Source organism: Rhinatrema bivittatum, unplaced genomic scaffold, assembly GCF_901001135.1.
Source record: "Rhinatrema bivittatum unplaced genomic scaffold, aRhiBiv1.1, whole genome shotgun sequence".
NCBI lineage: Eukaryota > Metazoa > Chordata > Amphibia > Gymnophiona > Rhinatrematidae > Rhinatrema > Rhinatrema bivittatum.
The window spans coordinates 145616-172220 of NW_021820720.1; the positions used below are offsets into that span (position 1 = coordinate 145616).

A 26605-nucleotide genomic window follows, 5' to 3' on the forward strand; every position below is an offset into this window, starting at 1 on the left:
CGCATTCGCTCTGAAGCCGTAGGGGTGAGGGCGTAAGCGTGCGGGGAGGGAGCTGGGTGCTGACATCCCAGGGAGGAAAATGGAGTTTTGCAGGTAGAATATTGTTCCACCCTTCAGTCTGGAGTGGCTCCCTAATCTGAGTAGAACCGGGAGATACACCTGATTAACCACAGTTTAGCATTGGAATAACTTGGCCAGGAGTAGAAAAAAAAGAGTATTATCTAAAAACTGTATAAGGAGCGATGTAAAGAAAAGAGCAATCGCGGGGTAGAGAATACACTGCAGTGAGACTCCGGCTTCCCTAGAAATGGACTCTTTTCTGATACAAAGAAACAGAACTGAAAGAACTGTAGGCCATACCTGCAAACATGTTAATTAGGAAGTAGCAGCCCACTTATAACATCAGTACACTCGTAATTTATAACTTCTGGCATAAAATATTTTGCACTTTTCAGCATAACACCTCCCCTGGTATAGGAAAGCCTGGTGATAACATTTTTTTAAAGAATCTTTCTTTAAGAGCCATCCTTCTTCCTGCCAGCAGGAAGAGAAGCAGCCCTACAACATCCCATAGGAATAAGAATTTGCCTTTCTTTTGGGGTAAAATAACTCCAAAAGCCTTCGGTCTTAAGACCACATTCCCAGTAGGAGCAGAGGGCCTAGGCCAGCACTTAGAAGTTTATAAATATTACAATTAGTTTGTAACCTATCATTAAAATCATCTGTTGCACCTGAAGAATGAAGGTAGCCAGTGTAACCCTGATATTTAAAAAGGGCTCCAGGAGTGATCTGGGAAACTAGACCGGTGATCCTGACTTCAGTGCTGGGAATAGTTGTAGAAACTGTTATAAAGAATAAAATCACATAACATTTAGATTGATATGGCTTAATGGGACACAGCCAGCATGGATTTACCCAAGGGAAGTCTTGCCTGACAAATCTACATTTGTTTGAAGGTGTGAATAAACATGGACAAAGGTGAACTGGTAGATGTGGTGTATTGGATTTTCAGAAGGCGTTTGACAAAGTCCTGCATGAGAGGCTTTTAAGAAAACTTAAAAAGTCATGGGATAGGAGGTGATGTCCTTATGTGGAATGCAAATTGCTTAAAAGACAGGAAACAGAGTAGGCTTAAATAGTCTGTTTTCACAGTGGGAAAAGGTAATCAATGACTTTGTACAAGGATCTGTACTTGGTGCTTTTTAATATATAAATGATCTGGAAAGGGGTATGACAAGTGAGGTGATCAAATTTGCAGATTGTGATAAATTGCAGAGTATCATCTTCCAGATGGCAGATGAAATTTAATGTGGACAAGTGCAAGGTGATGCATATAGAGAAAAATATCCCTTGCTGTAGTTATACAATCAGGCCGATTCAGTACAGTGTGCTCGGCTGAGCGCACCGTTTAGCACCCGTTTGGCTGCGTGTTTTCAACGTGCGTCTATTACTCCTTATACTGTAAGGGCTAATAGTGCCTTGAAAACACATGGCCAAACTCGCAAAAACTAATAGCGCTTATCACATGCAAATGCATGTTGATGAGCCTATTAGTTAGTTGCCCGGGATACTGAAAGTAAAAGAAATCTATGCAGGCGTTAATCATGGACAGCACCGGGAAAGTGTACAGAAAAGCAGAAAAAACTGCTTTTCTGTACACTGTCCAACTTAATATCATAGTGATATTGTCAGAGGCCCCAAAAATAAAAAAAGAATAAAAAAATCTGTCCGCTGGTCCATGGGTTCACCAATCGATGCTTAATTTTACCGGCATCAGTTGTTTGACCTGCTGACAGCCGCTGCTTCTGCTAATAAGGAGGCACTAGGGATACACTATTGTGCCTAGCACCTCCTTATTAGCGCGGGCCCTAATTTAAATAGAGAATCGCGAACCCAGGAGAGGTACCTGGGCACGGTCAGGAGAGCAGGCACTCAACACAGAGCGCTGGCTCTCCCGCACTTTATATTGAATCGGCCTGAATATTAGGTTCTACCTTAGGAGTTACCGCCCAGAAAAGAGATCTTGGCGTCATAGTGGATAATACTTTAAAATCGTCGGCTCAGTGTGCTGCAGCAGTCAAAAAAGCAAACAGAATGTTAGGAATTATTAGGAAGGGAATGGCGAATAAAATGGTGGATGTCATTAAGCTTTCAAAACCAACTCTCTGCATTTTAAATTGGACTCCATGCAAACTGAATTAGTCAGTCATGCACGCAACTTGGGAATAACAATCGATAGCGACCTGAATATGAAAAAGGTCTGAAAATTAGAGATGGCTATAACAAACGACATACATTAAAACATTTAACACCATTCCTCACTCACTAAGACTTTCGTACAGTACTTCAAACTCTAATATTCTCCAGTTTAGATTACTGTACCGCTGTTTCTTTGGTTTACCTGCAAGTACACTTAGACCTTTGCAGCTATTACAGAGCACTACTTGACTGGGTGAGGAAAGTTTGACCGTGTTACACCAATTTTAGTCTCACTGCATTGGCTGCCAGTAAAGTTTAGGATTGATTTTAAAGTTCTTTCTCTATTACACAAATGTATTAATGGCGATGAAACAGAATGGCTCAATGCAATTTTACACCCCACAGAGAAATTTGCGATCGACAAATAAAGGCCTTTTGGTTGTCCCCTCAGTACGAACTGCACATCTGAGTGAGGTGAGGAAAAGAACCATTTCAATAGCAGGGTCTAAGCTATGGAACTCTGTACCTACTGATTTAAGGCTGCACACAGATTTTATGATTTAAAAAGAAAAATCTAAAAACATGGCTTTTTAAAATGGCTTTTGAAGGATCTGATTAATTGGCTATTATCTATTAAGGCAAGGAAGCTAAATCGATTTCTGACGATTGAGGCATGCATCTTTTATCTGGTTTATGTCACTTTTGATCTATTTTATAATTGGTTTTATATCATTTTCTTAATGTTTTGAAATTTATTTATTTATTTATTTTAAATTTATACTTTATTAATTTTTTAATTTCAATTGCAAGAAAATATTTCAATGCGTTCTCCATGTTCCAGAAAAGAAAAAACAATATAATTGTAGACATACTTCACTTTACAACAAAAGGAAAATACAATATCCTGGTCTGGTACACATTGTAATATATTTAGGAAATAGGGGAAGACCAAGATTATATTAAGCAGATCATAGGTAATCTAAGTAATTTGAAATTAAATACTGAGACTTGAGGTTAGCCAATAACCGTGATTACTCTTATCCAACTACTCCTAGATTCACTTAGGTACAAGATGGTCTATCTAAATAGCTACGCAATTGTATTGGCTCTGTAAAAATATATTTTACATTCCCATAATATATAAAGCAACGGCAAGGGAACCGTAACATAAAACGTGCCCCCCTTCCCACCACCTCTCCCCTCATTTCCAGAAATTTTCTACGTTTCAACTGAGACAATCTAGCAATGTCTGGGAAAATCTGTATACACTGTCCAAAGAATTTTAGTTTTTGAAACCTGAAATAGTGCTTTAATCCACCATCTCTATCCGTTCTTGAGGAAAACTGGACCAATAACGTTGCCCTCAGGTTTATCTCCATTTCGAAAGATTTTTCCAAGAAGTCCGTTAAATCTAGCGATTCTTCTTCTCCTTTCCCTTGATTGTTGTTATTATTCCCAATAGGATTTCTCTGTGTTAAATAGTAAGTAGATATTATAGCTGGGGTCTTTTCTATGGGATACTTCAGAATATTTGTGAAATAGCTTTTCAATAAGTCTACAGGAGACTGTAATTTTGTTTTTGGAAAGTTAAGAAATCTTAAGTTTGCTCTTTTAACTTGATTTTCAAAGAATTCTATTTTATTTTCCACCATTTTTTCAGATTTTATAAGATTTAATTGAACCTCTTCAATTTTCTTAACTTTCCCTTCTAAAGTATTTATTTTTTCTTCAACAGAAGCCAGCGAATCCTCTACTTTCTGTGTCTTAAGCATTGCTTCTTGCACAGTTGAAGTTAAAGTAATTATAGATTTCTGCATAGTAATTAAAATATTTTTAATCTCCTCCAACGAGGGAACCAAAGCTGAGGTGGTTAGCGGGGTTAGATTGTCCATCTTGTTTCCTACCTCCAGGAGTCCTTCGCCAATTTTCTGCTGTTCCGGGCGTTGTGCCTGCTCCGAGTGGTTCCTGGAACCTGCCAAATTCAGGTCCTCCAAGGCGATTCCTTCCACCCCTCTCTGGTTACCGCTCGCCATTAACGAAAACTGCCCGAGTGCCTCAGCACTCACTGAACGTTTCCTTGGTGGCTCCGGCAGCGTTGGAAGTCCCGGGCTAAGCGAGATCTCCGAGGTCAAGGGGCTCGGCAGCTGCTCTCTGTCTGCCCCAGTGACCAATACTTCCGGGTTTGATATCGGCGTCCTCGTAAAGGCTTCATCTATCCTCGGTTGAAAGGAATGCTCTGGCGTGGAGGTAATTTCGCGAATTCGAGCTTTCCTTTTAGAATGAGGCATTGTGCTTCCAAAAAGAAATTAATTTGTGGAAATCGCTCGTTTAGACTCTCCTTCTCCCGGGAGCGATGCCCTCACAACCTCACAGCTCAGCGGCCATCTTGGTCTGTTTTGAAATTTTTTTACTTTGTCACGATATGTTTTGAAATTTTAATTTAGGATTTTATTATTTTACTTATTGTAAACCGTTATGATTGGTCACAGAATGACAGTATACAAAAGCAATAAATAAAGCTGCTGTATTTTTCCATGGTGAGACCGCACCTTGAACACTGTGTGCAATTCTGGTTGCCACATCTTGAAAAGGATATGGTTGCATTGGAGAAAGTGCAGAGAAGGGCGACCAAAATGATAAGGGGCATGGAATGGCTGCCCTATGAGGAAAGACTAATATATAGACTGGGTAAATGTATCATCGGGTCACGCTAGAGAGATAAGAGAGATAACGTTCCTGGATGGAATAAATGATAGCTTTATGGAGCAATTGGTTCAGGAACTGACGAGAGAGGGAGCAATTTTAGATTTAATTCTCAGTGGAGCACAGGACTTGGTGAGAGAGGTAACGGTGGTGGGGCCGCTTGGCAATAGTGATCATAATATGATCAAATTTGATTTAATGACTGGAAAAGGAACAGTGTGCAAATCCAAGGCTCTCGTGCTAAACTTTCAAAAGGGAAACTTTGATAAAATGAGAAAAATTGTTAGAAAAAAACTGAAAGGAGCAGCTACAAAAGTAAAAACTGTCCAAGAGGCGTGGTCATTGTTAAAAAATACCATTCTAGAAGCACAGTCCAGATGTATTCCACACATTAAGAAAGGTGGAAAGAAGGCAAAACGATTACCGGCATGGTTAAAAGGGGAGGTGAAAGAAGCTATTTTAGCCAAAAGATCTTCATTCAGAAATTGGAAGAAGGATCCAACAGAATAGGATAAAGCATAAACATTGGCAAGTTAAATGTAAGACATTGATAAGACAGGCTAAGAGAGAATTTGAAAAGAAGTTGGCTGTAGAGGCAAAAACTCACAGTAAAAGCTTTTTTAAATATATCCGAAGCAGAAAGCCTGTGAGGGAGTCAGTTGGACCGTTAGATGATCGAGGGGTTAAAGGGGCACTTAGAGAAGATAAGGCCATCGCGGAAAGATTAAATGATTTCTGTGCTTCGGTGTTTACTGAAGAGAATGTTGGGGAGGTACCCGTAATGGAGAAGGTTTTCATGGGTAATGATTCAGATGGACTGAATCAAATCACGGTGAACCTAGAAGATGTGGTAGGCCTGATTGACAAACTGAAGAGTAGTAAATCACCTGGACCGGATGGTATACACCCCAGAATTCTGAAGGAACTAAAAAATGAAATTTCAGACCTATTAGTAAAAATTTGTAACTTATCATTAAAATCATCCATTCTACCTGAAGACTGGAGGATAGCAAATGTAACCCCAATATTTAAAAAGGGCTCCAGGGGCAATCCGGGAAACTACAGACCGGTTAGCCTGACTTCAGTGCCAGGAAAAATAGTGGAAAGTGTTCTAAACATCAAAATCACAGAACATATAGAAAGACATGGTTTAATGGAACAAAGTCAGCATGGCTTTACCCAGGGCAAGTCTTGCCTCACAAATCTGCTTCACTTTTTTGAAGGAGTTAATAAACATGTGGATAAAGGTGAACCGGTAGATATAGTATACTTGGATTTTCATAAGGCGTTTGACAAAGTTCCTCATGAGAGGCTTCTAGGAAAAGTAAAAAGTCATGGGATAGGTGGCGATGTCCTTTCGTGGATTGCAAACTGGCTAAAAGACAGGAAACAAAGAGTAGGATTAAATGGGCAATTTTCTCAGTGGAAGGGAGTGGACAGTGGAGTGCCTCAGGGATCAGTATTGGGACCCTTACTGTTCACTATATTTATAAATGATCTGGAAAGAAATACGACGAGTGAGATAATCAAATTTGCAGATGACACAAAATTGTTCAGAGTAGTTAAATCACAAGCAGATTGTGATAAATTGCAGGAAGACCTTGTGAGACTGGAAAATTGGGCATCCAAATGGCAGATGAAATTTAATGTGGATAAGTGCAAGGTGATGCATGTAGGGAAAAATAACCCATGCTATAATTACACAATGTTGGGTTCCATATTGGGTGCTACAACCCAGGAAAGAGATCTAGGTGTCATGGTGGATAACACATTGAAATCGTCGGTACAGTGTACTGCGGCAGTCAAAAAAGCAAACAGAATGTTGGGAATTATTAGAAAAGGAATGGTGAATAAAACGGAAAATGTCATATTGCCTCTGTATCGCTCCATGGTGAGACCTTACCTTGAATACTGTGTACAATTCTGGTCGCCGCATCTCAAAAAAGATATAATTGTGATGGAGAAGGTACAGAGAAGGGCTACCAAAATGATAAGGGGAATGGAACAACTCCCCTACGAGGAAAGACTAAAGAGGTTAGGACTTTTCAGCTTGGAGAAGAGACGACTGAGGGGGGATATGATAGAGGTGTTTAAAATCATGAGAGGTCTAGAACGGGTAGATGTGAATCGGTTATTTACTCTTTCGGATAGTAGAAAGACTAGGGGGCACTCCATGAAGTTAGCATGGGGCACATTTAAAACTAATCGGAGAAAGTTCTTTTTTACTCAACGCACAATTAAACTCTGGAATTTGTTGCCAGAGAATGTGGTTACGGCAGTTAGTGTAACTGGGTTTAAAAAAGGTTTGGATAAGTTCCTAGAGGAAAAATTCATAAATTGCTATTAATTAATAAGCAAAGGTAGCTTGAGATCTGTTTAATGTTTGGGTACTTGCCAGGTACTTGTGACTTGGCTTGGCCACTGTTGGAAACAGGATGCTGGGCTTGATGGACCCTTAGTCTGACCCAGTATGGTATATCTTATGTTCTTAACCTAAGCTCCCTGGTTTCCCCCAAGAAGGGTCACTTGAAGTACCTCCTATGAAATGCTAATTTAGTGGGCTTATACTGAAGTGAGACATGAAAGGTTGATTAATCCAGAGACCTTATCAGATAGCTTCAGTTTTTCTGGAGACTAAACCAAAGACTCCAAGAGCCAAATATCTTTTTGGAGGGGCAATCTAATAATCATTAAACAGGAAACAGACCTGAGTGCATCATCTCTGTTCACCTCAGGGGTAGCCAGTCTTATGTGACAAAGACTTTGTGAAAACTAATAGTATACTTGAGTGCCTAAAGAGTTATCCCTTGCAGAAAGATGGAAGTAATATTAGCTCTCTGCAGGTCTCTGGTAAGACTCCAACTTGAGAACTGTTTCCTCTTCCTCCTGCAGACCAGTCCAGACAAATAGGAATATACACTCATTCACCACTAGATGGAGACAGAGAATGTCTTCTTTTTCTGACGTCAGCCTATATATTCTGGGATAGCAGAGTGCATAGGCAGTAGTTCTCTGCCTTCAGCTGTGGTGGTGGCAATGAGGGGATAGAAAAAAAAAAGAGGAAAGAAAGGGAAAGAGCTGGAGGCAAAGAGTCCACAATGCACCTGGGGCCTCTAGAGAGAAACAGGTGCGAAAGGGCACAGCAGAGGCCGGAGCAGTGGGATAGATGTGAAAGACGTCATTGGGGGAGGAGCGGGAAGTCTGGGGGGGGGGGGGTGAGACACCCAGGAAAAAGACCCCAGCAATGCTGATGCTGATTGCAAGGTAGGTCTTTTCAGGTGGGCATTGAAGTTGGGGACCCGGGCCTAGGAGACAAGTGAGGGAGAAATGGATTCCTCCATGGAGTTCATTGTCCTGATGCACAAGGAATGCAGAGAGATGAAAAACAAGGATCACGATTGAAAACGGAGGCCCTGTGTGCCCCCAGGGAAAAGGAGGCAAGAGCTAAAAGGCCCCAACTGAGGAAAGAAGTAACCCGTTCCCCAGATTTTTCACAGAGCCTCTCCTTCTCCTGCTATAGCCCTCAGTCACAGCATGGAGGACTTGAAAAATCCTCAGAGCTCAGGGGAGGATTTACAGAGAGAAGGTGACCTACAAGAAGGCAACAATGTTGCAGTTAGGATTTTGAGAAAAGAGGATCTGACAGAAGTAGAACAGTCAATAGACTTAACCGAGGAGGGTAGGGGTCATGGGGATACGATCCTTGGGATTAAGAAACCAGCCAGAGCCTTCCCCCGTCATTCGTCATCAGGAAAATGATCATGGTGGAATGGGAAACCCGGAAATACAATGGGGAGATTATATCCACTGCAGCAGAAGGAGATAGAATAGTTATTTAACATTCCGGAAGTGGACAATTCAGCCACAGCGGTGACAAGGAAAAAAATCCACAATTCCAGTAGAAAGGGGTGCAACCCTCAAGGACACACACGTCTAGAAGACTCAATCTCTCCTAAAGAGGTCCTTTTAGTTGGCCAGCCTATCTCATTCTCGGCAGGTAATGATATGTAATTAGAGCAAGGGCATGTAGGTAAAAGCGACATAAACACTGATGCAGATGTGGAAACTGCCAAAGTAGTCTCTGGGGAGCGTGTGTGGGGGACACTTTGTATGATCTAATTAGGACTTCAAGCAAGTAGTTGCAGTAGTTATGGCAAGAAAGTTCCTATGGCTAAGAAAGCAGGCAGCTGATTCATCCTCCAAGATCCTTTTAAGCAGGCTTCCTTCTAAAGACCTCTTAGTATTTGGGGAAGATCTAGAAACATTGGTAAAGAACCTAGGAAATTCTAAACTCCATAGATTGACAGAAGACCGAGTCAGAGAGACAGCAAAAACCTTTAAGGGTCACCTCAAAGATTCAAGGCAATATAGGCCAACTAGGGGGTCGTGGAAGAGAGGAGAACCCAAGTTAGGCCAGTTTTTGGGGGGAGCCAGAAGGGAAGCAGAGAGACAGCCTTCCAAGGTACAGGACCTCTCAGAGGTTCCAAATGAAGTTTTCCAGGTCCACGCTTCACTTCCTCCAGTAGGCAGCCGGCTAACAAGGTTTTACGCGGAGTGGACACTTATTATGAAGGGCATATGGGTCCTAGAGATTATTCGACAGGACTGTGCCATCGAACTGGTTGCCCCTGTTCCTGACATACCTAATGTTCTCATGGAGAGCCCAAATAAAGGAGCCATTCAATCATCAGTAGAAGTAGTAGTACCAAGATGGGAAGGGGATATTATTTTCTTTATAGTGCCAGAGCAAGAAGGCACATTTTACCGGTGTTAGATCTAAAAAGGGTGAACAGATACCTCAGGATGGAAACATTAAGGTCAGTGATGGGGCAGTAATGAGAAGGGAGTTCCTTACCTCTCTAGATTTAGAAGAAGTATATCCCCACCAGAGAAGCACACCTGAGGTATCTGAAGTTCTCAGTCTTGGGGAATCACTATCTATTCAAGGCTATGCCTTTTGGTTTGGCCATAGCACCACACACCTTTACCAAAGTTATGGTAGTAGTGGCAACGGCATTAAAGAAAGAAGGGATTTTGGTCTCCCCTATTTTGATGACTGGCTTGTAAGGGCCAAGTTGAGCCTAGAGAGCAAGCAGTCCACCTTGAGGGCAAGACAGCTCTTGGAGGCATTGGAGTGGGTAGTGAATGAGTCCAAGGGTTGTTTACAGCCTTTACCGTCTCTGGTTTATCTGGGGGCAGGCTTGGATACGAAGTTAAGGAAGGCTGTCATGACCCAAGAGAGAATCTCGAAGCTGTAGGCCCAGGTGAATAAATTGGTAGTAATCAGGAAGCCCAAGGTGAGGGCCTATCTGCAAGTGCTAGGATCAATGGCTCCTGCCATGGATCTGGTCATCTGGACGAGGGCACACAAGCATCCTTTGCAAAAGGCATTATTAGCACGGTGGTCCCCACAGCATCAGAGTTACAAAAAGAGGTTTGTTCTACCGGAGGAGATAAGGAAGAGTCTCCAGTGGTGGTTGAACGATGTCAGTTTGTTAACTTGGATCTGCCAAAATAGGTGATATTGATGACTGATGCCAACATGCTGGGCTGGAGGGGCCCATTGTGAAGGGCAAATAGCACAGAGCAAGTGGTTGGTAAGAGAAGCCTCCTGGACGATAAATCAGCTAGAGGTAAAATCGATCAATCTGGCACTTGACAGCTTTCTGAACAGGGTGAGGAGAAAGCACTGTCCAATTCAGCCTACGGCAGTAGCATATGTCAACAGCAAGGGGCACCTGGAACCCACAGAGAAGATGGGAAGCCTACAAATAAAATTTTTATTTATATTCCACTTTTTTTTCTGGCACTTCAAAGTGGATTACATTCAGGTACTGTAGGTATTGCCCTATCCCCTTGAGGGCTTACAATCTAAAGTTGTACCTGAGGCAAGGGAAGGTGACGTGACTTGCCCAAGGTCACAAGGAGCCTAATGAGCTGGGCAGAAGTCTAGCAGAAAGGGCTGATGACGAGCCATATAGCAGGAATGTATTGGTGAGCATAGTAGAGAGCTGGGGGTAGCCGCACTGGTCGCCGATGGCAACCCATCAGAATGCCAAGGCCAGAACATTTTTCAGACGAACCCGAGAGAAAGGTTCAGAAGTGATAGATGCGCCGATTCAGATGTGGCTGATGAACAAACTACTTTACGTGTTCCCTCCTTGGCCAGTGATTTGAAGGACACGCCGCAGGTTAGCAGTCCAGGATATCTAGCTCATTCTAGCATACGTATGGTATTGCAGACCTGATAAGACTGAACAGGGAAAGGACGCCCAGATTAGCAAACACCGGTGGCCTTCACCACCAGCGTCTGATGAGGATGGAAGATCCCAGTCCTTGTTTTCTTACAACTTTACTATTCAAAGGAGAAAGCTGAGAAACAGAGGGTACTCGGATGCAGAAGTCTCAGCCCTTTGGAGAGTGAGAAAAGGATCCATGAGCTTGGTATATCTGGGGTCTGGAAGCTTTCAGATTTGGTGCAGGGAGAAAGGTGCCGCTCTGTCGAGACACAGGTGCAAACAATTCTGGACTTCCTGCGGGAAAGCTTGAACAAGGGTTTGCTATTGAATTCATTGAAAGTACAGGTAGCAGCATTAACGTGCTTTAGGGGCCAAGTAGAAGGAATCCGGATGTGTTTTGTTTTCTCAGGGCAGTAAAATATGTGTGTTCTTTGACTTAGCAAATAGTGCCAGCATGGGACCTTAACCTGGAACTGAGGCCCTTACAAAGGCACCTTTTGAACTCCTAAGAGAAAGATCGATAAAGGATTTGCTATGGAAGACATTTTTGGTGGCAATCTGTTCAGCCAGAAGGGTTTTGGTGCTGCAGGCATTGTCGTGTGGGGATCCCTACTTGACATTCAATTGGGACAGTGTCACAGTCCTGGCCTTTCTGCCTAAGATGGTGTCGGAGTTCCCTATCAGGCAGGAAATATCCCTTCCAGCATTCAGGAGATCAGAGTGGGTTGGAATGAAGAAAAGCCTGCATCTACTAGATGTCAGGAGAGCTCTGCCGCGATATCTTAAGGTTACAAATGATTTTAGGAAGTCATGACGAATGTTTGTCCTGAATGGGGGCCAAAGAAAAGGCCAGGCAGTGTCAAAAGTGTCCACTCCAAGGCAGATCAAGAAAGTGAGTATAACGGCCTACGCTGAGGGAGGCAGGTAAGTGCCACCCAAATTAAAGACCCATTTGATGGGGTCCCAGTCCGCATCGTGGGCAGAACACAAGCTAGCGTCTCCACGGGGTGTTTGCAGGGCAGCTAGCTACAGGATCGTCTTTACATTCATTTATTAAAAAAAAAAAAAAAAAGCGCATTATAGGCTGGGCCTACAAGCAGAAGAGAGGGCAGCCTTTGGTAGAAAGCTTTTAGGGGCCATTGTTGCCTCATCCCACCTGGGGTAGGCGCAGGTCCCATTTGTCTGGACTGGTCTGCAGGATGAAGAGGAATGCTAAAGTTAAAACTTACCAGTTAATTTCCTTTCAGTCTTGACAGACCAGCCCTGACAAATGGGGAATACCCTCACTCGCTGGTAGGTGGAGGCAGGTATCGTCTTCCTTCTTTTTCTGATGTCGGCCTATATATTCTGGGATAACCGGGTGTATAGTCGGTAGCCGATTGCCCTAGCTCCCTTTCTCTGTACTACTGCACTCTGCTCCTCCTTTATTCACTACCTTTATCTACGAGCGTCAAAAAAGGCAAATCGCAAGAAGAGAGAAAACTAAAATAAGCTCATATCCTTATGCAGATCGTGAACAGGTTCTTCTGTTCTCTGGTATCCCCCCTTGCTTCTTTCACTGGGAAGAAAGGGTGAGCTTACATTAAGCAGTAAGTTTAAATTTCTCCTTATTTCTGGGGATCGTATCTACATAATTACATGGACGAGGCAATTCAGTGAAGGACCACCTGCACTATAAGCAGACGCAGAGGGACTGAATGAGCTAAAAATGTACTCGAGAGGGGAGCAGGCTTTGCTATAGCACCAACAGGAAGCCTTTTACATAGAATGAAACGCTGAAGGGCGCGAGGCTCAGAAGGAATGTGAGAAAATGGTTTTCACCAAGTGGGTGGCGGACACCTGGAACAGGCTCCGTCAGAGCCAAAACAGTGACAGAATTCAAGCGTGCATGGGACAGGCACACGGGGGGGACCTTAGTGGGGGAGGGACAGACTCGGAGGATCAAGTATGGTCCCTTTCTGCTGACGTGGTTCCTGGATGTTCAGAGGCTCGCTAATGTTTGTGGCTCTTTGGATTATTACGAAGCTTGATGGATAGACATGGGAGGGGGCCTGGATATCTGATGAAGTGTATGGGATTTGTAAGAAGATGACACAACCTGGCACAGCCTACAAATGGAGATGGCAGAGGCCAGCACAGTAACAAAATGCAAACGTATTTGGGAGCAGTATAGAGAGCCTTGGTAAGAACAGGGCTGAAGAACTGGGTAAAAGATATGAGAGGTGGGGTGGAGCTGGTGTTGGTTTAAATACAGAAATTCATAGGCTCATCCAAACCTAAACTCCTGTAACATTAACTGTGCTTTATTCTGTTTATGTTCAAATTATACTTGTTTCAGGTTAAGTTTGAATGATGTTTATACCCAATTGACTGTTAGTCTGGTTATCCTTAAATTATATTTGCATGCATATTATTTATGTTCCCAAATCACTGATGCACCCTCCTCTACCTATTAAACCCCCTGTTCTGCTGTACCACAATTCTGTGGGTGTGTTGTCTGTGTGTGAGAGCCAAACTTGGTCACATTCGATCTCTGCTTCCTTCAAAGCTTTTCCATCTTGATGCTCATGAGGATGGCAGCTCCGTCACTCTCAGGAGGCTATCACCTCCTTTTCTTTCAAAGTAGCACAAAAAAAACAAAACCCCTGTTTGCTCTCCCTGCATCCTGTCCTCCTAAACCAATGGGACATGAGCTCAGGTCCCCATGAGAATTCAAAGACAAACCTCAGTCTTACACAAAATAAGCATTATCAAAACATAAGGTAGTTCTCCCATTCTGTATTTCTGAGAAAAACACCACATGGGGCCCTGAATATTTTCAGGGCTGGCCTGGAGGCTCCAGCAGCGAGTGCTGTGTGCACACCATGCAGAGCGACCTGGGTTCAGTTCCTGTGCTGGGCTTCCACTCCCCAGGTCAGCCTGGGCTGAGGATGCAGCTGAAGCGACACCCACTGGCCAGGCAGAGAACCCGCGTTAGGCAAGTTCTGGAGGGAGCCATCGTTTGTGGCCCCCAGCTGAGGACAGGCACTGTGATCGCTGGGCTGAGCCCAAAGGAGCAAGAGAGAGAGCTAATTGTGAACAATCTGTTGATTGTGAACCGATGTGAGGTTGTTACAAGGTTACTAAAGAAATGTCGGTATATAAAAACTGCAAATAAATAAAATAAACTATTGAGCCTCACCCCCCAGAAAGAATATTCTCCTCCACCCGCAGGCAGAACTTTTACAATATCCCAAAAAGCAAAGGACATGAAACTGTAGGCTCTGCTGTTAGTGGCACCACTTTTCCCCCTGTGTCAGCTCAGCTCAAATTTAACAAAAACCAAAATCACACAGTAAGCAGCACACTGCTTTATGCAGAAAGCGAGATGGTGGCGACATGAGGATGTGGCTCTTGGGCCCTGCCGTTTCCTGGTAGCTTTGAAGGCTGATAAGCTCCTCTGCCAGGCCTGGCTCATGATGATGGCACCAGTTTTTTGTTTTGTTTTTTTTTCTGTTTGCAGGTCTGTGTCTGACTCTGTGCTAGGGGTATCCCGGCAGGGCTGGGGGTCTCTCTCTGCTGCCTGTAGCGCTCTGCATGCTGAGTTTGTTATCTGGGAAATCACTGTACGCTTGCTGGATCTGTTCCATCCATATTGGATATGAAGATGACACGGATCCGCTGCCTAAATAGATCCCCTCCCATTCCCTGATAGGTAAAAGTGATGGGCCCTGGGTGGAATTCAGGGCAATCGTAAGGGGCTATTTCCGAGATGGAGGGTGATTAGTAGCAGTGTGTGCGTGAAGTATTGCCCGGCTGGGCTGCATGGCCGCTGCCGCTGCCCCAGCACTGGTTCCTCCAGTAAAGTTTGCTGCTCCCTGGGTGCCCTTGATCTGACGCCCAGGCGAGCGCGCAGGTTGTGCACGGCGGAGCGGGGATAAATGGGGGTTTAATGGCGTTTGTCTGTGTTTACAGCGTGAGTCATGCTTCCAAAGGGCTGTAAATCAGGCCCACGGAGGGGGCTGGGACGGGAGCCCGCAGCCCGGAGAGGCAGCGCCGTAAATAAAGGCCCCGACGGCAGAGCCTTTTTATAGCCTCCGCAGAAATTCAAGCGCTGCATTCATCACTTTAATAGTTGTACTTTAGAAATTAAAGCTGTCAGAGCCCATTCGGGCGCGCGTTTTACACTCGACACCGGGCTCGCCCCTCCCCCTTCCCCCTGATCTCTGTCATTCTCCCGTCGTCTTGTTTGTTCGCTTCCGTCCACGTCCCCCTCGGCGTCCTTTCGCTCCTCTCTCGCCCTCTTTCTTCTCTCCTTCTCACATGCTGTCGCCCTCTCTCGTTTTTCTATCACTTTCTCTTTCTGCTCCTCTTTTCACATTGCTTTTATGCACGCTTTATTTAAAACATTTTGGCATGCATAAGCACTATTTGGATCACTTACTGGCAAGGCATTTTTTCTTCTTTTACAGTATCATATCCATCACATAATTGTATTTTTGACCCATTAGTATTCCTCCTGCTCGTTTTGGCTCCATGATCCTTCCCTCTGTAGCTAAATGGGGGGCATTTTTATAACCTTCCCTAGCCCGGCCATTGCACGGACAGTCCCTGCCCAGAAGCTACAACCGCCGGGGTCGCTACATGCGCACCCTACTTCCAGCCAGCAGGTGTCCCCATTCAGCAACGGGTGAGGCCACCCCTAGCCCAAACTGCCTCGGCAGCATCCGTAGCCCCCCAGCTGACCCAGGCATGGAAGGAAGTCCACAGTGCACAGGCCTAGGACCATCCCTTCCCCTCCCCCTCTCAGTGGGACCCGAAACCTGCTTAGGCTGCCTTTGCAGAATGGACTGCTCCCTTTGCTTTGAGATTTATTTTATTTTTTTAATAAAGTTTAACAACCATACCATTTTGGGTGCCTGTAGGGGCTCTGCTAGTCTTTGATGTCATCCGATCCTTACATTTACCTGCTCTTATCTCCGAGATGTTCAGCGGCTCTGCCTTAGCAGTGGCCTTTCATGGCATCTCCAGAGCCGAACATAACACTTACAGTGGCTCGGTGTCATCAGCTGAGTGTTAAAACCGTGAGCTGGAATGCAGCAGACAATGCACTGGGTAAAAATGTATGAATTCCTGGTGCAGTAAGTGAACGTATGCTAATGCAGCGGGGATTTAAACATGTCCACAAAGAAAATGCTCGGTGACAGAAAAATATGAAATCTTGCTTTTCTGTGCGTAAAATGTGACTTGTGTGCAAAAACAATGCTTTCTGCACAGAAAATCCCAACGTCAGTCCCTGGCGCCAGAACTCCAGCATCTGCCGATTAACTGACGTTGGCTCTGGGAACTTTACTTCACCTCAGACTAGGAGTTCAATTTCCAGTACTAAAGAAAGCCAGGTAAGCCAGTGCCCCACTCTGCATTGGGAGGGAATAGCCCATAATATAATACAAAAAGAACCACCTGGGTAATAACTAATGCCACCATGAGAGGACACCAAGCTGAACACACCGTGTTGTGTGCACAAAATTCCTTGCTGCGTCAACAGTATACTTTGCAGATTAAATTGTGTGCTCTGCCAAGGTGAAGAGGTCTCTACTAGTGATCCCTTTTTGTATGCACCAGGAATGCCATGAAGGTTCCCAAAAGCTTTGTCACACTAATTGATTAAAGAACACCCCTTCCCCTCCCCCCCCCAAGATCTGTTTCCTGACTGCTAGTTCTTCACCCCCAAAAATGGTACTTGGCCCTTTGATTTCTGCATTTCAGATGCATGACTTTACTTTTTTTTTTTTTTATTAATGTATCATTTTTCCAAATGTTTAACATCATCTGCCATTGCATCTGACCCCTCTGTTGTGGATTTTCACATCATCTGCAGACAGGCAGATTTTCTTCGGTAACCCCTTCCCCAATGTCACTTATAAAGCCACTGAAGAGGGCTGGACCAAGCACTCCCTGATTTGTGGCGCCTGCTGGTCACTTTCCCTTCACCAAAGTGGACCCTGTTGACTACCACCCTCTGAATCCTGTTGCTCCACCAGCTTGTCACCCAGTTTATAATTGTTCTAACTCTGACTAGCTCACCCACCAGTTCTTAATGTGGAACAGTGTCACGTTGGATGCTATCCATAGACTGACGCTCACGTGCCGGAAGGTGTCTCGTAGTCCAGTAAACTCCAGGAACCCCACAGAGGACCACCCAGGTATAAACAGAGGAGGACTCAGCATTCCAACCTTTACTGGTCTTCACACTGATAGATAAGGACAAGAGATTCTACAAGGGGTCAATTTTTTGCAGCTGGGTTATAAAGCAGCCATTTGACAGGCAAAAAAAAAAAAAGACATCTCCAAACAACTGGAACTCTCCATGAATCATCCAGGCAAATTGTTTGAGCTAGTACAGAAACTCTCCAGGCTTGCATCCCACACACCTGCCACCACTGATGGCCACAAAACAGAAGATGTCGCTCAGTTTTTCATGGAAAAAGTCCAAACTATTCATTCCACTTTTGATGCTTTCACCTCCACCTCATTCACCTCAGGCCTAGGGTGCCCCACACATACAATTGCCCCTCCTTCAGCCTTGGCTGGATCAACTCAATTCCCTCCTGACATTATCCCATTGTCTGACTTCAGGACAGTCTTCTCATAAGAGGTGGAGAAGATCCCGCAAAGAATCAATCTGTGAGCCTTTTCAACCCTATATCCCATGCACCCCCCCTTGCCCCAGATTCATCTATAACCTGAAACCACCTTGCCCCCTGGCTAACCATCGTAATGCCATTCTTACCAAGTCTCCCTACCCTCTCACTAAAAAAGGTGTTTATCAAGCCCATCTTGAAGAAACCAGACTCTGATCCAAAAACAGACAACTGTCACCCAGTCTCCAGCTTTCCCTTCTTGTCCAAGCTACTGAAAAAAAGTGGTTTACTTCCAACTCTTTCTTCCTAGAAGAGGGCAATATCTGCACCATCTCTAGTTCAGTTTCAGAAAAGGCCATGGAACAGAATCCGTCCTAATGGCCATCATTAACAGTATCCACTTGTATACGGACCAAGGTGGTGACTTCCTCCTAGTCTTGGATCTTTCTGCCACCTTTGACACCATTGACCACCAACTCTTGATTCAATGTCTAAGAGGCACTGGTGTTGAAGGCACTGCCTGAAATGGTTCCAAGCATTTTTACCTAACAGTACACAGTCTGTCATGTGGGCCATCAAAACATCCAATGCCAGCGATATCACCTGTAGAGTGTCCCAGGGCTCAATCTTTTCCCCAATCCTTTTCAACATTTACATATCCCCAATGAGCTCATTCGATCCTTCAACACTGAATGCCATTTATTTGCTGATGACATCTGACTTTGCATAAAAATGGAATCAGACCAAACCTCATCCATTGCCAGTCTCAATGATTGTCTTGTGGCAGTAGCCCAGTGGTTTAGCAATGACAAACTCAAATTAATCCCTGCCAGACTGGAACTCCTCTTGTCTCAGTCGTCAAGGTCACCCCCTTCCATCTCCACCTTCCCTGGCAGGGACCGGCTTGCAAGCTGAGGAGTCCGTGTGATGCTCAGGGGATCAGAGCCTGACGATGGGAAACCCTGGCAAGGCCTTTTCTTTTGCATCTGTGCCTTCTCGCCAGCTGCGCACTTACCTTGATAAACACAATCTTGCTCCCATCATACATGTATTTAATCACCAGCCGAATCGACTATGGCATCTATCTGTCTACCAGCATCTCACAATACAGTCTGAAGCTTCCTCAGAATAAAGCCGCCTGAATCCTGGTAGGAGCCGAAGCATCCGACCGCATAAGACCAAGACTACATCAGCTGCACTGGCTCCCAGTCAAAACCGTGATACGATTCAAAACCCTCTGCCTCATCTACCCAAGCCCCTGATATCTCTCTGAGCTACTTCTCCTCTACCCTCCCACTAGAGAACTCTGATCCTCCCAAATGTTCTTCCCTCCAGACCATCCTGTATGAGACTTCCGACCTTTGCTTGTTATGCTCCAGAAATCAGTAACGAGTTACCCCACTCCAACACCTTGAGTTGCTTTGCCTCACTTGCAGGAAAAAAGTTAAGGCACGGCTCTCTGAACAGACCGTTTATTTATTTATTTATTTAAAGGTTTTTTTTTTATCTACCGAGATTCGTGAGATCATCATGCCGGTTTACATCGAGCAATGTTAACAAAAGAGATGAAGTTACATAAAACTAGGTCGGGGAAACGGGGAGGAAAAGAGAGACAGGCATATCAAAAACATGTCAGTAAGTAGAAAATACAACAACGAAAATTCAATAAGTAGTATTTTTAGAGTTTTCAACCAGTAAATACAACAAACAATAAGTAAATGATACAATAACGAAAAATTCAATAAATAGGGTGCGCGAAGGAAGTAGCAAAATGTACATCTGTCAGGATGGCAGGAACCGGGGAGTTAAAGAGAAAAGGCATTTCTAACTAAGTGTAAGACAGAGGTGAAGCCCACCAAGGAAATTCGATAAGTAAAGAGAACGGGAGATATAGAGGTGTTCATGTGTCAAAAAAAGGGGGGGGTTAAAAAAGGGGAGGAATAGGCAGGAGAAGGAAAGGGGGGAGGCCAGCGAACTAGTAAAGGGTGTATATACAGGGGAACGATTCGCTGATGGTAGTGCGAGCGGAGGGTTGGATAAAGTTGCGCTGCGTTTAAGGGTAGGCTTGTGTAAATAACCAGATTTTCAGTTTTATTTTTTTAAATTTCTGAGAGCATTGCCCCTGTCTAAGATCGGGAGGCATAGAGTTCCTGGAAATGGCAGGTTCTTTAGTGGCGTGAAAGTGCGAGTGCTTAGGAGAAGGGGTGTATAAAGTGCCTTTATAAGAGGATCTGGTGGGTCTGTTAGATGTGTTGAGAAAGATAAGAGTCATTCAGCCATGTCATGTTTTGATTGTGAAGGGTCTTGTGCAGGACAGTGAGAGTTTTGTAGGTTATTCGGAATGATATGGGGAGCCAGTGGAGATCCTTGAGGATGGGGGTAATGTGGTCAACTTTACGAGAGTTGGTGAGTATCCTGGCAGCGGCGTTTTGGAGCATTTGAAGAGCTTTAATAGTGGGTAGGCCAAGTAGGGATGGAGTTACAATAATCTACTTTGGAGAGAATAATGGATTGCAGGACCGTAAGGAAATCATTAAGGTGGAGGAGCGGTCTTAATTATTTTAGGGTATTACGTTTAAAGTAGCACTCTTTCATTGTCCTTGCAATAAATATTTGAAAGTTGAGGCGATTGTCTATAATGACGCCTAGGTCTCGTGTGTGCTGTGAGAAGGAGATGGTTTGCGGGAGTGTGATTAATGGGTAGCTTGGTGGTGAGATGATTATCAGTTCTCTTTTGGAAGTGTTGAGGGCAAGGTTTAGGTTGGTGAGCAGGGTGTTGATCGAAATTAGGGCATTTTCCCAAATTCTGAGAGTCCCCTCAGCAAAGAAATTCCCTTTTCTACAATCCTAATTGCTTGGTTCTGTGTTACCTTATATCTAAGGATTTCCTGTTGCCCCTGGGCTCTACAATGTCACTCACAAATAATACCCCAACCAACACAACAAGTGTATTCCAGTCACCTAAATTGTATATAACAACTCTAAAATTGTGGTTCAACTGGTCTATATTGACTTAACACAATAACATAGCCATCAAATTTTGTAGGCCCCTTACTCATAGGGTCTGTAATCACAACAGACTCTAGTACGGTATAGGGTCACCTTAATTTAATTTAAACAACTTTTATACATTTTTTTGAATTTTTGTAAACTTAATAAAATTAATATCCCAATAGTGCTGATGAACTCCAGATTTCTGACACCAATTTTGGCTCTTAGTCTGCTATATTTCAAATTGTAAGACACGAAGGTAACGTCACGAATGATTTCAGCAAGAATACTCATCCATTAAATGTCCTAATCCCAATTGTAAGACACAAAGGTAATGTCACGAATGATTACAGCGAGAATACTCATCCATTGAATGTCCTAATCCCGACACGATCGTATTTCAGACCAAGTCCTGCCTCAGGGGATTCACTTCTTCAGAGCTGTACTGACATGACAACCGACAAAGTCCATCCTTGTTCAATCAATGTTTACATATTCTTTAAAACGGTTAATTGTAAAATCTGTTACTAATTTATTTTTTTGACTGTTTAATTTTTGTATAAACGGTTTAATGTAAAGCCTGTTGCTAAAATTAATGTTGTCTGTAAACCGAGGTGATGTATTTCTATACGTACCATGGTATATAAGAATCTCGAAATAAATAAATAAATAAATCAGCAGATAACATCCATGGCTTTTTTTCTTTTTATATTTTCCCGCGATCTATCTCTAGACTCACTCGCTACAATGTTCTTATGTCTACAATGTCCCACCATCCCTAGGAATCCCTGCTGCCCCCAGGGTCTGTGATGTCACACCATCCCTAGAGTCTCTGCTCTCTCAGGCTTTATGATGTCACACTATCCCTAGGATTCCCTGCTGCCCCCAGGGTCTGTGATGTCACACCATCCCTAGAGTCTCTGCTCTCTCGGGCTTTATGATGTCACACTATCTCTAGGTTGCCCTGTTGACCCATTCTATCTCTAGGATTCCCTTTTGGCCCAGGCTTTGTGTTGTTACACTATCTCAAGGATTCTCTGCTGCTCACAGGCTCTATAATGTTACCTACAACATTACTTCCTATTCTTGAGTGCAGTGGTCCATGAGGTGGTGGTGGTAAAGACCTCAGAAACAGTAGCAGATGCTCTGTTCTTTAATCCCTGGGAGACTCTCCCCCCAACATACACTCTTCAGTCTTGGACAGGATCCTAATCCAGAAGATTTGCCCTGAGCCCCACTCCCCCCTAGGGTCAGTGCTACCCAGAATTCCCTGTTGCTGTCAAACTGTGATGTTACACTGTCCGTAGGATTCCCTGCTTGACACAGGCTTTGTCATGTCACACTGTCTACAGAATTCCCTGAATCTCAGAGTTTCTGTGATGTCACACTGTCCACAGGATTCCAAGTGTCTCACAAGCTCTGACATGTCACACTGTCTACGGAATTCCCTGCTTCTCCAGTTTCTTTACATGTTCCTCCAATCAAAATTGTACACCACTCAAATATCAGAGACAGAACATTCTCTATCACAGGTCCCTCCATCTGGAACGCCATGCCTCCGGACCTCAGGCAGGAAACTTGTCTTCTAACTTTCAAAAAGAAACTAAAGACATGGCTGTTCTGCCGTGCCTTCCCTGCCACTAGCCCAACAGCCTGACCTAGATCTGTTTCATCACTTATGTAAATAAATAAACGACCTAGAACTATTTCATCACTTATGTAAATAAACAAACGCTAATCACGCTCACAAGTCATCATGAGGTCGGCCCCTTACCTCCCTCCCATACTCTATTGTATATAGTACTTTAAAGAATAAGACCTCTGTTCCACATCCATGACTACAGGACTATCCTACAAGCAATAATCTTCTCCAAGTTAGACTATTGCAATTCTTTATTATTAGGTACCCCATCAACACATACCAAACCGCTACAAATGGTTCAAAATACGGCAGCTAGAATTCTAACAAATACAAGGAGAAGAGAGCACATCACCCCGATCCTTAAAGATTTACACTGGCTGCCAATCCATTTCAGAATTCTTTATAAGTCAATCACCATAATCTATAAATCCATCCAACAAATCGCTCCTCTCAACCTAAAAATCCCTTTCATAAAGCATACTTCCTCCAGACCCATAAGAGAGTACTACAAAGAGTCTCTGCAGGTACCACCTTCCAAAACTTCCCTCCATATAACTTATAGAGATAGGGCTTTCTCCACAGCAGGACCCACTCTTTGGAATTCCATACCAACGGAACTTAGACAAGAACCCTGCTTATTGACATTTAGAAAAAGACTCAAAACATGGCTTTTCAAACAAGCCTTCCCAGACTCAGACTAAAAACAATTCTCTCCGATATTCAAATTCCAAGCAACAATTCTCTTTTATAACCATCCTGATAATCTTCCCCTACACTTTATAAACATCCAGAATCTTCATTACTTATGTTTTCTTCCTCATTGTTAAAAACTGCATTTTTGAACTGAACAATTCATTGTAAATCATTCACTTCCATCTTTGGAAACTTTACCATTCTACAGGTTAATACAACATGTTAAAGTTCCTATCTTTTCTTCTTCTTACTCCTAGTTGTACGTATCCTTGTTTATTGTAACTGTATTTATAATATGTATATTACATATTTGGTTCTATGTTCCAGTTATTACCCCATTGTTTACTGTAAACCGGCTTGATGTGATGTTATCACGAATGCCGGTATAGAAAAAATCAAAATAAATAAATAAAATAAATCTTGTTCCCCCTCTTTTTTTCCTACTCCCAGTTAAGGCTTCCTTGTTATAATGTAACTTTATGCTCCTTTTAATATATCTTTTGTTGATTGGTTGGTTATAGTTACTGCTTTGTTCGATGTAAACCGAGTTGATTTGATTTGTATCAAGAAAGTCGGTATATAAAAGCCTTTAATAAATAAATAATAAATAAATATCACACTGTCCACAGAATTCCATACTTCTCACTGGCTCTGTGATGTCACACTGCCCACAGGATTCCCTGTCATAAGCTGTCATGTTACACTGTCTACAAAATTCCCTGCTTCTCACAAGTTCAGTGATGTCACATTGTCCACGGAATTCCCTGCTTCTCAAGTGATGTCACACTGTCCATTGTATTCCCTGTTTCTCACAAGCTGCATGTCACACTATCCACAGGGTTCCCTGCTTCTCACAGATTCTGTGATGTCACACTGTCCATGATATTCCCTGCTTCTCACAGGTTCTGTCATGTCACACTGACCACGGAATTCCCTGCTTCTCACGTGATATCACACTGTCCATTGGATTCCCTGTTTCTTACAATCTCTGTCATGTAACGCTATCCACAGAATTCCCTGCTTCTCACAGGCTTTGTGATGTCACACTGTACACAGGATTCCATGCTTCTCACAGGCTTTGTGATGTCACACTGTCCACAGGATTCCATGCTTCTCACAAGCTGTGTAATGTCACACTATCTAAGGTGAACAAATTTGCAGATGACACAAAATTATGCAGAGTAATTAAATCTCAAGTGGATTGTGATAAATTGCAGGAGGACCTTGTGAGACTGGAAGACTGGGCTTTCAAATGGCAGATGAAATTTAATGTGGACAAATGTAAGGTAATGTATATAAGGAAAAATAACCCTTGCAGTAGTTACACAATGTTCGTTTCTATCTTAGGAGTTACCTCAGGAAAGAGTTCTAGGAGTCATAGTGGTTAATACATTGAAATTGTCGGCTCAGTGTGCTGCAGCAGTCAAAAAAGAAAACAGAATGTTAGGAATTATTAGGAAGGGAATGATGAATAAAACGGAAAATGTCATAATGCCTCTATATCGCTCCATGGTGAGACCGCACCTTGAATACTGTGCGCAATTCTGGGCGCCATAAGAACATAAAAACATGCCATACTGGGTCGGACCAAGGGTCCATCAAGCACAACATCCTGTTTCCAACAGTGGCCCAGCCAGGCCATAAGAACCTGGCAAGTACCACTAAGTCTATCCCATGTTACTGTTGCTAGTAATAGCAAATATCCCAAAAAAGATATAGCTGCACTGGAGAAAGTGCAGAGAAGGGCAATCAAAATGATAAAGGGGATGGAACAGCTCCCCTGTGAGGAAAGGCTAAGGAGGTTAGGGCTGTTCAGTTTGCAGAAGAAAAGACGGAGGGGGGGATAGAGTTGTACAAAACCTTGAAAGGACTTGAACAGATTAATGTAAATGTTATTTACTCTCTCAGATAATAGGATTAAGGGGCACTCCATGAATTTAGTAAGCAGCTCATTTAAAACAAATCAGCGAAAATTCTTTTTCACTCAGCGCATAGTTAAGCTCTGGAATTCATTGCCAGAGGATGTGGTTATGGCAGTTAGTGTGACTTGGTTTAAAAAAGGTTTGCATAAGTTCCTAGAGTAAAAATCTATAAATTGCTATTAATCAGTAAGGAATAGTAGCAGGAGATCTATTTAATGTTTGGATACTTGCCAAGTACTTGTGACTTGGATTGGCCACAATTGGAAACAGGATGCTGGGCTTGATGGACCCTTGGTCTGACCCAGTATGGCATGTTCATATGTTCTTATGTTCCCTGCTTCTCACGGGTTCTGTGATGTCACACTGTCCATGGGATTCCCTGCTTCTCACAGGCTCTGTCATGTTACACTGTCCATGGGTTTCCCTGCTTCTCACAGGTTCTGTCATGTTTACATTTCATACATTTTATATTTATATATATTTATACATTTTTATATATTTTTATATATTTTATACATATTTATATATATTTATACATTTCAGAATCCTCCATAAGTCCATGACCATCATCCATAAAACCATCCATTCCCAAGCCCCTCTTAGCCTTCAAATCCCACTCAAACTACACTCCTCTTTCAGACCCATCAGAGAAGCCTACAGAGGATCGTTACATGTTCCCCAATCCAAAGCGACACACCACCTCGCCTTCAGGGAACGAGCCTTCTCCACGGCGGGACCTTCCATCTGGAACGCTATGCCCTCGGACCTCAGACAGGAACCATGCTTATTAACATTTAGAAAAAGACTTAAGACTTGGCTATTTAGACAAGCCTTCCCTGAATCTCACTGACTCCTCTAATGGGCCTTATGATCTGTATGCTACAACCAGCATGTTACATCCCAGCACTATGTAAATAATTGTTCCTGTTTTACTCCTAAAACCACTCAGGCTTCTCTTCTTATCCCAGTTCCAGCTTTCCCTGTTTTATTGTAACTTTCTTCCTTCTCTCCACCTGTTAAATGTTAGGTTTTTCTTCACTCCCTTTGTTACTTGTAAACCGGCATGATGTGATTCTCTCATGAATGCCGGTATAAAAGAAGCTTTAAATAAATAAATAAATAAATAAATGTTACACTGTCCATGGGATTCCCTGCTTCTTACGGGTTCTGTGAAGTTACACTGTCCATGGGATTCCCTACTCCTCACAGGTTCTGTCATGTCACACAGTCCATGGGATTCCCTGCTTCTCACAGGCTCTGTCATGTTACACTGTCCATGGGATTCCCTACTTCTCACAATCTGTCATGTTACACTGTCCATGGGATTCCCTGCTTCTCACAAGTTCTGTCATGTCACACTGTCCATGGGATTCCTTGTGTCTCACAGGTTCTGTCATGTCACACTGTCCATGGGATTCCCTGCTTCTCACAAGTTCTGTCATGTTACACTGTCCATGGGATTCCCTGCTTCTCACAAGTTCTGTCATGTCACACTGTCCATGGGATTCCTTGTGTCTCACAGGTTCTGTCATGTCACACTGTCCATGGGATTCCTTGTGTCTCACAGGTTCTGTCATGTCACACTGTCCATGG

General features: G+C 43.4%; 1 protein-coding gene across 1 annotated transcript in view; it reads right to left on the reverse strand.

Moving 5' to 3' along the window:
* The window catches only part of LOC115082027 (cilia- and flagella-associated protein 65-like), a 70392-nt gene extending 54663 nt beyond the window's left edge, over positions 1-15729 (reverse strand). The window contains exon 1 of the mRNA XM_029586285.1: positions 15565-15729. The gene's annotated coding sequence lies outside the window, so the exon portion shown is untranslated. The remainder of the gene's footprint in view (positions 1-15564) is intronic.
* Positions 15730-26605: the final 10876 nt, after the last annotated feature.